A 15,882-nucleotide genomic window follows, 5' to 3' on the forward strand; every position below is an offset into this window, starting at 1 on the left:
GCAAGAGAGTTTGGGAATTCTATTCCCCACTGTGCCTTCTTGACAGGGGAAGGACTCAGTGATTCAAAGGGTCTCTTCCAGCTCTGCAGTTCTAAAATGGTGGTGTGATTATGATGAAATTCTCCTACATCTTACTTTGTATCCATCCTGATTCAGTAGGACTTGAGATATGCCTTAGCATTCTCTGTGATATTATATGGGATCTTACACTGTATTTCTGAAGGTAGTAGCATTTTGCATAGTTTCCTAGGAACAGGGTGGCACAACACATTGCAAGTTATGGCCCACTATTTAAATCCTCTAAGAAAACTAAATACTGCCCTGTTAGACACAATTCTTTATCATTTTTATTGGGCAGCAAGAATACTGCATAACAAAATATTAAATGACTGAAACCCAATCCATAAGAATATAGGCAATGGATACATTTAAAATTATGAAATTATCAGTACTCAGTCTACTCACTTGTTCAGTTTGTGATCAGATCTGTTCTACATGTACTATGAGTGTTACTTTATAAGTCACCATATAATTAGTGTCATTCAGCAAAACAACATGGTCCACATTTTATTGACCATCCCAGCATTTTATCAATATAGTTCTTTGTAAGTGCAGAAAACAGGCACCTTAACACCTATGTCAGCATACTCCATGTTCCCAACAGGTACTACAAGAGATGTGATGTTTTCTGCCCCAAATGCTCTTGATGTTACCCATTAATGGGCAAAAATTATCCAATATAATTTATAAATTATACTGTGATACTTCTGACATGAACAAAGATTTGTAGGCATATTCTTCTGAAAATTTTGACAGATCCACTCTCTGTACCTTTAAAGGACAGTTCTGTTGGTATCTCATCTGGTCATGGTTTATTTCTTCTAAATATTTTCACAACAGCTTCACTTTACTTTCTAAAATTGCTGGCTCTTTGTTATAAGACTCTTCTCCAAAGCAATCTATCATCCTTGTGTTGTTTCTGCATATTTCTTCAGTTTATTGTTTCCACTATCCTGGTCAGATACACTTTCTCTTTTCATCTTCAAGCATTTATATTTCATTTTCCCTCTAATATATAAATTGGATGAGAGATCCGACCACTAGGCACAAAAGAGTCTGCGAAAATTTACTGGGCAGTCTAGGAGTAGCAATACAGAAAGTAACTTCTCCAAGCTCTGGGCACCAGTGATAGCACCAACAAACTAACCAAACTCACACCCATCACACAAGGGACTAGTGCAACAAGCCACAATATATCCGCAGGTAACACATTCTGGTCCCTGTATCAGCCAGTTTTCCAGAATATGTATTTTTAATCGGAGGATTTGTTGTTGTTGTTAATTCCTTTTAGTTAGCAGGACATAAAGTATAAAAGCCAGCTGCAACATAGGAGAACCATGAAGAATAGCTAAAAATCCCCGCTTCCATTCTTCTGTTCTCACAGTTCTTTACATATAAAAATCACTGTACAAGTAGAAAAAATTACTTACTTGTTGTGGAATTTCAGTTACAATGAGAATGAGAAGGATAAAGAAACTGCAGTCTCAGCCATCTTGGGAGACTGAAATCCACCATGCTAGCCACCTAATTAGAAGTAGTGAAGAAATTTTACATATCTGCTCATGTAAAAAAAAAAACCAGAGAAAAGACAGCAAAACAACAACAAAACAAAACAAACACAAAAACACCAACCGGGAGCAAACAAATAGGAAGAGGGGGCAGGCCTTGCCCCAAGCCCTGGAAAAAGTGCTAATATGTTATCAGTGACGCATAATTATGTCAGGCGGTGAAGCCTTGTTCCCACTGAAACCCAGTGTTACGTTGTATGTAAGCTTGCATGAAACATCCCTCAGGTCCCATCTTGCTTTGCAGGTTCTTGAAACGATATCTTATTAGAGTCAGGATATCTTCTATCATAGTTGGACAGCAGATGATATGAATGGTCCACTTCTCTGCCAGGTCTCGTAACCAGGTGGTACTTCAGGCTAATGTGTTTGGTGTGTACATTCATTTTCTCACTCTATGGCAACCTGATGCAGCTCTGATTGTTTAACATTACTTGGACTGGCATATTTTCATCTATCCCGAAGTCCATTAGCAACTTCTCCAGCCACATCAATTCACTGCATGCTTTTGTTGTGCCAGTCATAGAATCGTAGAATAACTGAGCTGGAAGGGGCCTCTAAGGCCATCGAGTCCAACCCCACCCCCGCTTAATGCAAGAATGCAAATCAAAGCAGATCCGACAGACAGTTGCCTCCACTGGTGAAGCGCTCACCATATCTCAAGTTAACTGGTTTCATTGTTTTACTGCTCGAGTAGTTAAGAAGTTTTCCCCAATATTCAGCTGAAATCTGGCTACCTGTAGCTAGACCTCATTATTACATGTCCTGGGGTGTTCAAGAACAGATCCTGCCCCTCCACTGTATGACACCCTTTAAAGTATTTGAAAAGTGCTATCAGATCTCCTCTTAGTCTTTTTTCAAGGCGAAACCTGTCCAGTTCCCTCAGTCTTTCCTCATAGGGCTTGGTTTCCAGTCCCCTGATCATCCTGGATGCTCACCTCTGAACTTACTCCAGTTTGTTTGCGTCCTTCTTGCTGTGTGGTGTCCAGAACTAGACACAGCACTCGAGGCCTAGCCAGTGCTGAATACAGGGGAACTAGTACCTCACATAGTTTGGAGATTATACTTGTTAATGCATCCTAAAATCACATTTGGCTTTTTTGCAGCCACATCACACTGTTGGCTCATATTCAGCTTCTGAACTACAATAATTCTATGATCTTTCTCACTCTTAATATTACTGAGCCAAGTATTCCCCCATCTTATAAGTATGCATTTGTTACCCCACCCCACCCCGGCATAGAACTTTGCACTGTTAAATTTCATTCTCTTGTTTTGGCCCAGTGCTCAAGCCTTTTTTAATTTTATTCCTGTCTTCCAAGATATTGGCTATTCCATCCAATATAGTGTGTTATCTGCAAATTTGATATGTATCCCCTACACTCCCTCATCCAAATCATTAATAACAATGTTGAAGAGTACCAGGCCCAGGACTGAGCCTTGGGGTACCCCACTTGTTACTTTCTACCAGTTTGAGAAGGAGCCAGTGATAAGCACTCGCTGAGTACGATTCTGTAACCAACTGTGTATTCCCTTGACACTTGTTGTATCCAGCACAAACCTCTTTAATCTTGCTAATCAGAATATTTGGCACTTTGTCAAAGGCTTTGCTGATGTCAAATATAATACATGTATAGTACTCCCACCGTCTACCAGGGAAGTTAACTGATAAAAAAAGGAGATAAGATTAGTCTGGCAGGATTTGTTCTTGACAAATTAATGTTGGCTTCTAGTTATTACTGCATTGTATTCAAGGTGCTTACAGAGTGACTCCTTTATAATCTGCTCTAGAATTTTCCCAAGATTTGATGTTAGGCTGGCTGGTCTCGTGGTGGTGGTGCTGGGAGTTAAACCGCAGAAGACCTGCAGTCATAAGATCGTATCCACGTAACGGAGTGAGCTCCCGTCGCTTGTCTCAGCTCCCGCCAACCTAGCAGTTCAAAAGCTTGCAAAATGCAAGTAGATAAATAGGTACCACCACAGTGGGAAGGTAATGGCGTTCTGTGTCTAGTCGCGCTGGCCACGTGACCATGGAAAATTGTCTTCAGACAAAACACTAGCTCTATGGGTTGGAAACGGCGATGAGCACCGCCCCTTAGAGTCGGACACGAATGGACAAATTGTCAAGGGGAACCTTTATCTTTACCTGACCGGTCTGTAGTTCCCTGGTTCCTCTTTTTTGCCCTTTTGATTAATTATGACTATGCAGAAGACAAAGCTACATGTTTAAGAGAAGCCCATGAAATAGAAACATCACCACACAAAAACAGGAAACCACTGGTGAATTTATAATCTGTATTGTCCTCTGCCCAATCTGCATCAGTGTTCCCTATAAACTTTGGGTTTATATACTAGCTGGCAGTTTTAACTTGAAGTCCATGGTCTCTTTCAAATATCTAGCTCCCTTCTTAGAGTTGTCCAATCATTCTGTGCTGGTGAACTTTTCTGCACAGTATGTCTAGAGCGGTTTCTATATCTGGTCTGGTAGTGATTGTAAGGTACAAAAGCTTAAGTATAGCTGTTCTGTATTTACTTTTATTTGCTAGAGGTTCACTTTCCTCCTTGTTTTTAAGAAAACCTCTCGGCATGGTTGTTGTAATGCTATGAGCATCTTGAAAGCCTAATATCTGCAAAAGCTCAACTAGCTTTTGTTTCTGATTTAACAAATATGACCCATCTGCTCCCTTTCAGTTTTAATGCCCAAATAATGTTACATCTCCAACTCTTTGATTTCGTCCTCTTTATTAGTCTCTTTGTTTACCTATTCCCTTTGGGTCGCTATAAGTCATCCACATAGGCAAGGTGTGGATGTGGCCAGCCTCCAGCCCTAGAGCTGGTGACAGCCGCGTTCCCTGGCACAAAATCCATGGGCTCAACTTCAGGGTTTAAACATATAGACGCTTCATTTACAGTTGTACTACAGCTTTGGAGAATCCCTGCAGCTTCAGAAGATGCAGGCTGAGGGGCACACACCAGTCCTTGAGAACACCACATTCCCTCAGTGGGATCCTGAGTCACTGAGGGTCCCCACAGTTCAGGTCCAACAACATGAGGACTTTGCCCGACTCAAAGAGGGTTCGTATTGTCCTTGATATAGACGCTAGCTGCCCAGCCCTGCCTTTCCACCTGGCCGGTCCAGAATGACGACTGGGAGGAGGTCCTTCCAGTGAAGGAACGCCATGCAGCCCTCCTGGCTCCATCAAGCAGCAGCAGCTCCTCCAGGGCATCAACCCAGGCTCCTTTCTCCTCCTCCTCTTCAGTTGACCAGCTGCTTCCCAAAGCCCTGTCTTCCCTCTCTTTTATCCGGCTCCTGGCTGCCTCTGGCAGGTGTTCTTTGTTAAGCGGCTGCACCTTCCCCAGCTGTCTTCCCTCCCTCTTCGCTTGTGCCTGAGCCTCTTCCCCTGGCTGAGCTCTCTACCAACCTAAAGGGGCCTGACGGCTCACCGTGCTCACTCACTCCATCACACAACAATACAGATGGAATGTCCATTTCTGCTTCTGGTATACAAGCACTGATGTGCATCACCTTGCTTGAAGCCTTGTTGCAGTAGCATCCTCTTCCATTTCTCGTTCCAGGCTCAAGCATCTTCCTTCAGTTCCTACAAGCCTTTCTTTAGTTTACATACAAAATCAGGGTATTTCTGGTTAATGAAGCAAGGTGGCTGTTCCATTTATCTATCAATCAATTCTTTATTTACAGTCCCTAGACCTATCACACAGAGAAGCGGACAACTCAGATCCACACAATCTCTGCAATACGTACATCAAACATAGACATAAAACAAACAAGTATACAACAAGTATAAAACAAACAAGTGTATAGTTCCTCTGCAATCTCTCCACGTAGGATTTCTCCACTTCTCCTTCTGCACCCTTTTCCACCTTGAAGACCCTCTTGCACCGAATGGCTTGCCTGGTGAAAGTTTAGTCAGGGTCCAGGTTTTATTCTCGTGCAGTGCTTCTATCGCTTTTCTTGCAGCTCACCTCCATTTGGCAGCTCCAGCTGCTGGCATCTGTTCAGTTCCTTCCCAGGTGTGGGCTCATTCATGAGCAACAGCCTTGTGAGACAGGTCAGGCAAGAAGACAGTACACATTTATTGGGTCTCTTGAGCATCTTATGGCATCAGCGCCTCTTCCCATTTAACAGCTTCAACATCTCCAATCTCCTTCTGTTGGTGTGCTGCTCTCATTCTGTGTATCAACGTCTTCCAGCTTTGACTCATGCTGAGAAGGTACCGGCACTGCCGAATGTACAAGAGGCTTAACACAGTGGTCATCTGTTGCAGAGATTTCTAAAGCCTCTTTTGTCAGCTTTCTTTTGCTCATGAACGACATGTCTTATGATGATCTCCTTTGGCAGATAGGTGACACAGTACCTTGAAAAAACATCCACAAATATTAAAATGTACCAATTGTGTCACAGTGATGGCGCACTGAATGGCCCACATAAGTCATTGTGTATTTATACGTAGGGGACCCATGGCAGCTGACAACAGATAAAACAACAGATTTAAAAACAGTATATAAATATAATATTTAAACACAATTAAATAGATATTAAGATAAAAATCAAGTTTAAAAACAATTTTAAAACATTTACAAATCTGCAAGTTAAGAAGCAGCATTCCTGAGGCAACCTACTGCTTAAAAGACTGCCTGAAGAGGAAGGTCTTTGCCTGATGATGGAAGGACAAGAGGAAAGGGACTAGCCTGGCTTCACAGGGAAGCGCATTCAAGGTCCTCTCTTGTGTCCTCATCAAATGGGCTTGGGAAAAGTGGTGAAACCGAGAGAAGGACCTCTCCAGAAGATCAAAAAGCCAAGAAGGCTCATATATGGTGATATGATCCTTCAAATAGCCTGGACCCAAACCATATAGGGTTTTAAAAGTAATAGCCAGCACTCAGAATTGGGCCCGGAAACAAACTGGCAGCTGGAGATGCTGTTGTAAATGCTCCCTATAAACAGCACCAATCAGCAGAGTGGCTGCAGCATTTTGAACCAGCTGTTTCCCAGCACTCTTCAAAGGCAGCCCTACATAGAATGCATTGCAGTAATCCAAATGGGATGTGTAACTAAGGTAAGCGTCACTGTGGCCAGACTGAACATCTAAAATAACAGGCACAGCTTTAACTGTGCAAATGTACTCCTGGCCACTGCTGAAACCTGTGCATCCAAGCTCAGGGTTGAGTCCAGAAGAACACTCAAGCTGTAGACCTGACTTTTCAGAAAGAAGTTTGACTCCATCAAGTACAGGCTGAATCCCTATCACCTGATTTGCGTTGTGACTGAACAGAAGCCCTTCTGTCTTATCTGGATTTTCAGTTTGTTAGCCCTCCTCCAGTCCATCACTCACAAATGGCACTGATCTAAGCACAGAACAGCTTCCTTAGAATCAAAAGGGAAAGAGAGATAGAGTTTAGAGTCATATTGATGGCACCAAACCCCCAAACCCCAGACAACCTCTCCCAGTAGTTTCATGAACAGCATGGAAGACAGGACCGAATCCTGAGAGACACCACAGACCAATGGCCAGAATATCAAACAGGATCCCCCCAACACTACCTTTTGAGGTTGGCCATCCAGAAAGGCTTGAAACCACTGCAAGACCTATCCTACTGAGAGATCCAGCAGAATCAACAGGGACACACTGTGTCCTGTTCCAGGTATAGGTCATCCACCAAAGCAGCCATAGCTGTTTTTGTCCCCATTCCCAAATAATCATTTTTCTTTTCTAGGTAATCTCGACTTTCCATATGTATGGAAAAACCTTTGCCATCTAAGGCTAATACACTTAACAGACTGCACTGCAAATCAGGAACATAGAAAATACAGATAGGGAGACCCTTTGGTCTCTTGACCCTGACGGTTCAGTTAACTGTGGATGCCAGCCCGTCAGGCCTGGGGGGGGGGAGGCTTGTCTACATCACCATGCTGTCCACAGCCACTGGTGCACGATAAAAGCCAGCCTGCATATCAATGTACAGGAGCTCCTGGCAATCACCAATGCCTTTCGGGCCTTCGAGCCCCTACTCCGTGGTCGAGTGGTCTCAGTCGCGTCAGACAATACGCAGCAGTTTATTATAGAAACAAGCAGGGCGGCACTCACTTGTTACGCCTTCTCTTCCACACCATCAACATTTCAGAATGGTGTTATGCTCGCCACATTTATCCAGTGGCTGTACATTTGGCAGGAAAGAACTATTCCGTAGTAGACCATCTCAGCAGACTACAGTCCTGCCCTCACGAGCGGGCTCTCAACGATGCCATCTTTCGCTGACTCTGTCGATGTTGGGGGGACTCCAGACATAGACGTTTCGCATCTCAGACGAACAAGAAGTGGGCCATGTTCTGCTCCCAAGCCGGCACTGGCCGCAACTCCCTAGGGGACGCTTTCCTGATGAATTGTTCATGGGGCCTCCTTTACATGTTTCCACCTTTCCCTCTTCTTCGAAGGACTATCGTTCGGATCTGACAAGAGAATGTGAACGTCATACTTATACCCCCTTGGTTGCCTAGCCAACCTTGGTTCTCGATCCTGCTCCTGTGAGTCGTGGGATACATCAGGCTGCGGCTGGTCCCTCATCTACTGTCTTGAGACAGAGGTCAGGTATTTCATCTGGACCTTGAGTCCCTCCACCTGACAGCTTGGAGACTTCCCCATCTGTAACAGACATGCTCAATCATGCTCTCAAACCTTCTACCACCTTGACCTACTCCTATAATTGGTAGGCTTTCTATCACTTTGCATCAAGACAACATTTGCCTATTAGGCCAATGTCTCTGGACACACTCCTTCAGTTTCTCCTACACCTGTTTTGCCTGGGACTGGCCCGTTTTACCTGCAAGCTACTTCTCCGAGGCCTGGAAAATATGTGTCCAGCCTATAAGACCACTAATACCTCAGTGGTCTCTCCAATTAGTTCTTCAGTGGCTTATGAGGTCTCCCTTCAAGCCCTTGGTGCCAGCATCGCTCCGCTTGCTGACCCTCAAGACTGCCTTTCTCCTGGCGATAACCTCAGCTCACAGGGCTGGAGGATGGGCTACACTAAGAGCAGAACCTCCTTTCTGCAAAGTAACCTTATGGCCAGACCTTACCTTCTTGCCTAATGTGAAAGTCAAAAGGCAGCTAGTGTGCCTTCTCCTCCAGTGAAAGAGAACATCAAAGAGGAGGGAGAAAAGGGGGACAGTTTGGAGAGAGCCGCTGAACAAGAGAGGGTTAAAACGGAGGTCTGCTTGACAGAGGAGGGAAAAAGTAAGAGGGAGGAGCAATGGGCGGATGTATGGGAGGAAGATATAAAGGGAGGTGACAATGTGCAGGATTTTCAAGTAATAACAGGCGTGAAGAAGGAGGAGAGGGAAAAGACCAAGGCACGAGAAGTAAAAAGTTTATTGGAGGACTTTCCGAACTTAAAGGTCGGAGGACTATTACCAGACCCTGAACTGAAGCAAGGAGGCGTAGTAGTCCAAGAGACCACAGAATGGACAGTGGTGGTCTACCCGGGAGGTCAGGGTCCTTGGAGGAAGGTGGTACGCCCGGATGCGACTTTCAGCAAGCCCCCGGCACAGGGAGATTGGGCACACCACCCTTGTTGTGGGACACTTTGCGCAGTGAGAAGCACCCCCCTCCAGAAGCCCGCCCCCAAGGAACGTTTTGGTCCGGCTCCCCGGTTTTGAGACAAGAGTACATGGTTAACCCTTACGGGCAAGTTGAATGAAAGTTGTATGATTGGGACATGTTAGAGCCTACTGAAGTTGTTATAGATACCCCAATGTTGCAAGTTAATTAAAAACTGTTCTGCTTTAGATGTTCAGACTTCTGACATTCCTGCATATCTCAGTGAAGCGCCCAAAACTACTTACGAACCTTTTGACACATAAGGTACAGTATCTTCTGCCTTCCACTTGAACCAGCCAACTGTCCTTCCTGAGACAGCCCTGCACACTCTGGATGTGACGTGTGCTCTGTCATATTATGTGCACTGCACAACCACTTTTCGTGCCTCACAACGTCTCTTTGTCACCTTTGCTGGCTCCTCCTTCGGAGCACCGGCTTCCTCTCAGAACATCTCTAGATGAATAGTCCAGACCACCCGTATTGCCTATTTGGCAGAGACTCCTCTTCCCAAATCAGTGAGAGATCACTCTACTAGAGCTGTAGCATCCTCAACAGCCTTTCTCTGTGGAGTGGACATTGTGGATGTCTGCCGCGCTGCCACATGTGCCACTCTGCCTACTTTCATCTCCCACTACTGCCTGGATGTCCGTCCGAAGTAGGTCGAGATGTCCTGGCTTCTGCACTTTTGTGACATCCCTCCTCCTGGTTAGTCAGCTTGCCAGCCACCCATTAATGTGCATTCAGAGACCACGAAGGAGAAAAAGAAGTTACCTGTAACTCTGGTTCTTTGAGTGGTCATCTGTTCACACTCCCCACCCTCCTCCCCGCTGTCCGTCACGTGTGCCATTCCATGATGGGCAGCAGCGGTCGGTTCCTTGGAACTGAGGCACTGGGTCCTGGGGGCGGAGTTATATAGCCGGTGTAGGGGAAGTCCCGGCACCAGGCGCTTAAAGCTATAGAAGCTTCCGAGGCTGCTCTGCTCGATTAACCCATTAGTATGAATTCATAGATGACCACTTGAAGATTTGTACTTTAGAGACACGATGTAGTTGTGATAGAAGATTTCAATTATCATGATATCTGTTGTAAGGTAAGTTCTGCTAATTATGGGCCGTCCAATAAATTCTTGGCTTGTGTGGCTGATAATATTCTCCTACAAAAACTACAGAAAGAAACTAGAGGTGTAGATATCCTTTACTTCCTTTTAACCACTAGATACAACTTGGGGCAGGAAGTTGCAGTAAGGGAAACTCTGGGCGAGAGTGACCATGTTCTACTAGAATTCTTGATTCCAAAGGAAACCAAAGCAGAGTGTTGCCACACGGTTTGTGTGTAGCAAAAGACAAAGAAAGGAAACAGTGACAGCCGACAACAAAGAACAGGCAGAAGTGCTCAATTCCTATTTTAGTTCAGTTTTTTTTCCAAAGGACAGACTGTTACCCTCCAGACAAATGTGAAGTGCAAGTGGATGGGTCAGGAGCAAAGCTGGAGATTGATAAACAAATAGTCAAGGAATACCTTATTACCTTGAACGAGTTCAAATCACAAGGACCGGATAAAGCGCATTGAAGGAACTGGCAGAAGAACCCTCAGAACCACTGTCCATTATTGTCTTGAAATCATGGGAAATGGGTGAGGTGCCAGATGAGCAGAGGAAGGCAAATGTTGAGCCTATTTTCAAAAAATGAGGAACCTGGGAATTACAGACCAGTCGGATTGACATCAATCCCAGGGAATATTCTGGAACAGATTATAAAATGGTCCCTATGCAAGCACCTAGAAAACAATGCTATAATAACTAGAAACCAACACGGATTTGTCAAGAAAAAATCCTGCCTGACTAATCTGATCTAATTTTTTTATCAGATAACCTCTCTGATCGACAGAGGGAATGCTGCAGACATCATATATCTTGACTTCAGCAAAGCTTTGGACAAAGTGCCCCATGAAGTTTTGATTACCAAGATAACTAGGTGTGGGACGGATGGAACAAATGTCACATGGATACACAGTTGGCTACAGAATCATACTCAGAGGGTGGTGATTAATGGTTCCTTCTCAAACTGGGAGGAGGTAACAAGTGGGGTACCCCAAGGCTTGGGCCTAGTGTTCTTCAACATTTTTATTAATGACCTGGATCGGGAGATGCAGGGACTGCTAATTAAATTTGTGGATTACAGAAAATTGGGTGGAATAGCTAATATCTTGGAAGACAAAATTAAAAATGATCTAGATAGGCAAGAGCACTGGGCTGAAAACAACAGAATTAAATTCAACAGGGGTAAGTGCAAAGTAGTGTACCTCAGAAAAATAAACGAAACACACTGTTACAACATGGGGGATACCTGGCTCAGTAATACTACGAGTAAGAACATCTTAGAATGATAATAGATTACAATCTGAATATAAACCAACAGTGTGCTGTGGCTACAAAAAAGGCAAATGACATTTTAGGCTGCATTTATAGAAGTATAGTCTCCACATCCCATGAGGTACTCATCCCCCTCTATTCAGCACTGGTAAGCCATCATCTTGAGCACCGTGTCCAGTTTCAGAAACCACACTTCAAGAAGGACGTTGATAAATTGGAATAAGTTCAGAGGAGGGCATCCAGGATGATCAGGGGACTGGAAACAAAGTCCTGTGAGGAAAGACTGAAAGAACTGGGCATGTTTAGCCTTGAAAAGAAGATTGAGAGGAGATCTGAAAGCACTTTTTGAATACTTGAAAGGCTGTCATACAGAGGAGGAGCAGGACTTGTTCTCAATCAACCCAGAGTGCAGGACATGCAACAATGGGCTAAAGTTATAGGAAATCAGATTTTGGTTGAATATCAGGAAAAACTTCCTGTGATGTTTTCCTCATGGGCCTGCTTGTTTCACCAAACCAAGGGCTAGCACTATGTAACCCACAAGCTGACACCAATTTGTCACGATACCCATGTGTCCCATTTATTATTCCCTCACAAAGGCACTCGTTGTGTTCTCTTTTCGCTGCCACCAGTGGATTACTTCAATCCACAATATAAAATGACGTATGTCAGAACACTTGTCTTGTGAACAGAAATGTGAGAAGGGAAGCGAGGGAAAGAAGCCCCTCGCTGGAGTGCCGTCGCTTCCACCAACTACAGAAAGGGAGGTACAGACCTCACCCATTCCGTCCCCGGTTACAAAAGAACAAAGGGGTACCGATACCCGGGATTTAGAAGTCAAAATGTGTGGGTTAACAGAAGAACATTTGGTGGGAACGGGTAGGAAAAAGAGGGTGGAGATTGAGGCAGGGATGGCAGAGATAAAAAGAGAAGAGAGGGGATTACCCCCAGGTTCAGAATGGATCTGAACACAAGATCCCTGGACCAGAGAGTGGGAAAGACTCCGGGTGCCCAGGGAGGAAGCGGACTACTGATGGAGATGGGAGATTCCCCCGTGTCCGCCCTACTAGGGTGAGGCAGAGGCTCGCGGGTGGAGGAGGCGACTGAGAGAGGAGAAAGAGAAGGTAGAAAGGGAAAAGCAAGAGAGATTGAGATGGAGAGTAGAGGAGGTACAGAGGAAGGAGGCGCAATGAGACCCTGGACACTGTTCCCTGGAACCCGAGATGCCAAGCGGGAAGGAGCCAGTGAGGACGAGACCATTCCCCTACTGGAAGGAGAGGAGGTCAAGGTACTAAAAGAGGATCCTCTCTGTGGCTGGCCAGGTCCCTGGGATCCTGAAGAAACAAACCCGTTTTTGGTTAATGCAAAAAGACCCTTGTCGGACCCATTGGCGGCAGAAGAAAAGTTATGGGACAATTTCATAGATAAAGAATTCTTGTTAAATACAAGAAATAAACCTTTCCCCTGTTACAAAGTTACCGAAGGATGTTTTTGTAGAGATCTATATTTCAAAAATTGAACCTTCACATATAACAGAACTTATTTATTGAAGTGAAGCAGAATGAGTAATAACAAGTTTTTTAGATATTCAGTATACATAAGCAATTCATCCAGTTCCCTCAGCATATATTTCTTTTTGCTTGCAATTTCATACCACCTTCTCTATTTTTCTAACCATCCCTCTCTGAATGACTAATCCTAACTATCTGACTAACCAGCCCCATCTCTACTCCTTCTCCAGCCAAGCCTCATGTAGCTGCTGACTCCGCCTCTCCAACCCTCTCATAGGTTCATGCAAATCAGCTCATGAATATGAGTGACATGAGTGAAGTGGACTGTCACCAAACTTCCCAACTTTTAAAGCAGTACGAGGTGGTGAGTGCTCCAATACTGGAGGCATTCAAGAGGAATGCAGACAACCACCTGGCAGGTCTGCTTTGATTTGTATTACTACATTGAGCAAGGGGTGGAACTCAATAGCCTTATAAGCCCCTTCCAACTTCACTGTTCTGTGCACCTGTTTTGGCAATACTACTGCCAAGCAATGTTGCAGCAATCAAGTCAAATAATTGTGTTCTTTATGGCTGAACATTTTAGTAAACCTGGTGGATTTCTAGCACTGAAAATCCTAGATCCCAATCGAGAATGAAACAGCACTTGTGATTTTATCAAAGTTTAATAAAAAAGAGATTTAGGACAAAAATGTTTTCTCCTCATCTGCTGTAGTTGTGCAAACGGGCACAATTATGCCACCATACAAATTCTAACTCTGTTATTACTTAAAACATAGGATAGCTCTAGCATTCACAAGACATTCTAGTCTTCCTTCATGTTGTAAAAATGTGATTTGAGTTCCTAGTCTCATTCTGTCTTAAAGTCATTGTATCCTTCCATGAAAAGCAGTAGGTCACCTATATGTAACTGCTGTCAATGCAAGAAAAATGCCTTGATCAGCAAGGCACAGGAGAAAATAAAAACTCCCAAAATCTAAAGATGATCAGATTGCTAGACCAGCAATTAAAATGGTAACAAAAATGCAGCCTTTTTATTAACTGCATGCAGTCAATTCTGACTTATGACAACCCCTCCCAAGGTTTTCTAGATAAAGAATACACAGAAGTTGTTTACTATTCCCTTTTTCTGGGGGTGTCATGGAATTGTGCAGCTAGTAAGGGATATATCAGTGATTTCAATGGGAGCTGAGTTCTGATCTTTCCCTTGGCACTAGACATGGCCTAAACATAGGATAATGCTGAAGAATAAAGATCATACAGCACAGAACTTAAGATGGTTGTTTTCTATCCTAATTTTTCCCTTGGACCATATCTGATGCTGTTAACAACAAATAGGAAGACCCTACTTATACTGTAGAGCAAAAAATGAATTATGCCCATAGTATAATACTAATATGTATTTACAATTCTGTAGCTTCTAATCTTGATTCTCATGTGTGGCATCCAGAATCATACATCCAGCAGTCACTATAGATAGACCCACTGGGTCTCCAAGACATGTGTTGCAGAATATAATTTTCCAAGTTCTTATCTTTTTCAGAAAATAGAAACCATTCCTATGGAGTAATAAATAATAATGACGTGCCATCAAGTATATTTTGACTTATGGCAACCCTTTTCAGAATTTTTGAGGCAGAGAATACTGAGGAGTGGTTTACCACTCCCTTCTTCTGGAGGAACCCTGGAATTGACTTCTTTCATTAGCAAGTGGATCTAAGCCTGGAGGAAAATGTGAATGAAAAATGCATCTCTCCCCATCCTATAACATCAGAAGATGTGTCAATTTTGAGAAGAATTACCACACACAATGTATTATTATTATTATTATTATTATTATTATTATTATTATTATTATTATTATTATTATTATTATTATTATTATTATTATTATGCATTTCTCCCAACAAGGGACCCAAATAATAATCATGAAAGAGCAATAAATATACAAATGAGAAACAATGGAGTCCATGCCTCAAAAGTGTTTCCCCTCTAGTCCCAGGACCACCTTCCAATTGGGGGTGACCAAGAGTTATATATTGTCAATTTATATTTAAGAGTCACTGATCTTGGAAGGGAAGACCTGGAGCCGCCCTTTAGCCACAACGCTCTGCCTTGGTCCAGAGACACTCTCTTTACCTACCTACCCCACAGGGCTGTTGTGAGAATTTAAAAAAGGGGGAGACAATTTGGACGTGTGCTCTGAGCTCCGTGGTGGTGCAGGATATGAATTATACTATTCGTTATAATAACGATCAGTGGAAGTAGAATCAATTCCAGCAGGACGCAGTCCTGGGAGATTACAGTACTCTCTCGGACTAGGGTTGGGTAAACTCGGGTTCAGATTCCTGCTTGCACGACCCAGGCCCCAACAGCCTAACCTCCTTCGCAAGCCGGTCGTGAAGGGAAACCGCCTTCGCCATTTTGAGCTCCTCGGAGGAAAGGAATAAATGCACAAGATACGCAGACGTTCTTTTGGTCAGGATCGCGCATCGACGCTCACTTCCAGGTCATGGCTACTCGCTGCTGCACCCCCTTCTGCTGCACTATTTTTACACGAACTCGAGCAGCATCTGCAAATAATCTCAAACTTGCAAATTTTACATCCTCATGCTTGGGATAAAACTCCCATGATTTTGAAGTAATCGCGCATAAACTCCGGCAGCATACAATACCAAGGGCATGCCTTCGACGAACCAAGGAAAAACGCCCCCCCCCCCGCACTCCTGTTCCCATCCCCCAACTCATTCCGTTGCAGA

General features: G+C 43.9%; 1 long non-coding RNA gene across 1 annotated transcript; it reads right to left on the minus strand.

The window, feature by feature from the left end:
- Positions 1-344: 344 nt before the first annotated feature.
- Positions 345-15,821, minus strand: LOC140701886 (uncharacterized). The gene is made up of 4 exons (XR_013538289.1): positions 15,505-15,821; positions 7,733-8,094; positions 6,267-7,011; positions 345-6,001 (listed from the first exon to the last, which is right to left on the minus strand). It is a non-coding gene; the product is annotated as an uncharacterized LOC140701886 (long non-coding RNA).
- Positions 15,822-15,882: the final 61 nt, after the last annotated feature.

The sequence above is a fragment of the Pogona vitticeps genome, chromosome 8 (genome assembly GCF_051106095.1).
Source record: "Pogona vitticeps strain Pit_001003342236 chromosome 8, PviZW2.1, whole genome shotgun sequence".
In the NCBI taxonomy this organism is placed as follows: Eukaryota; Metazoa; Chordata; class Lepidosauria; order Squamata; family Agamidae; genus Pogona; species Pogona vitticeps.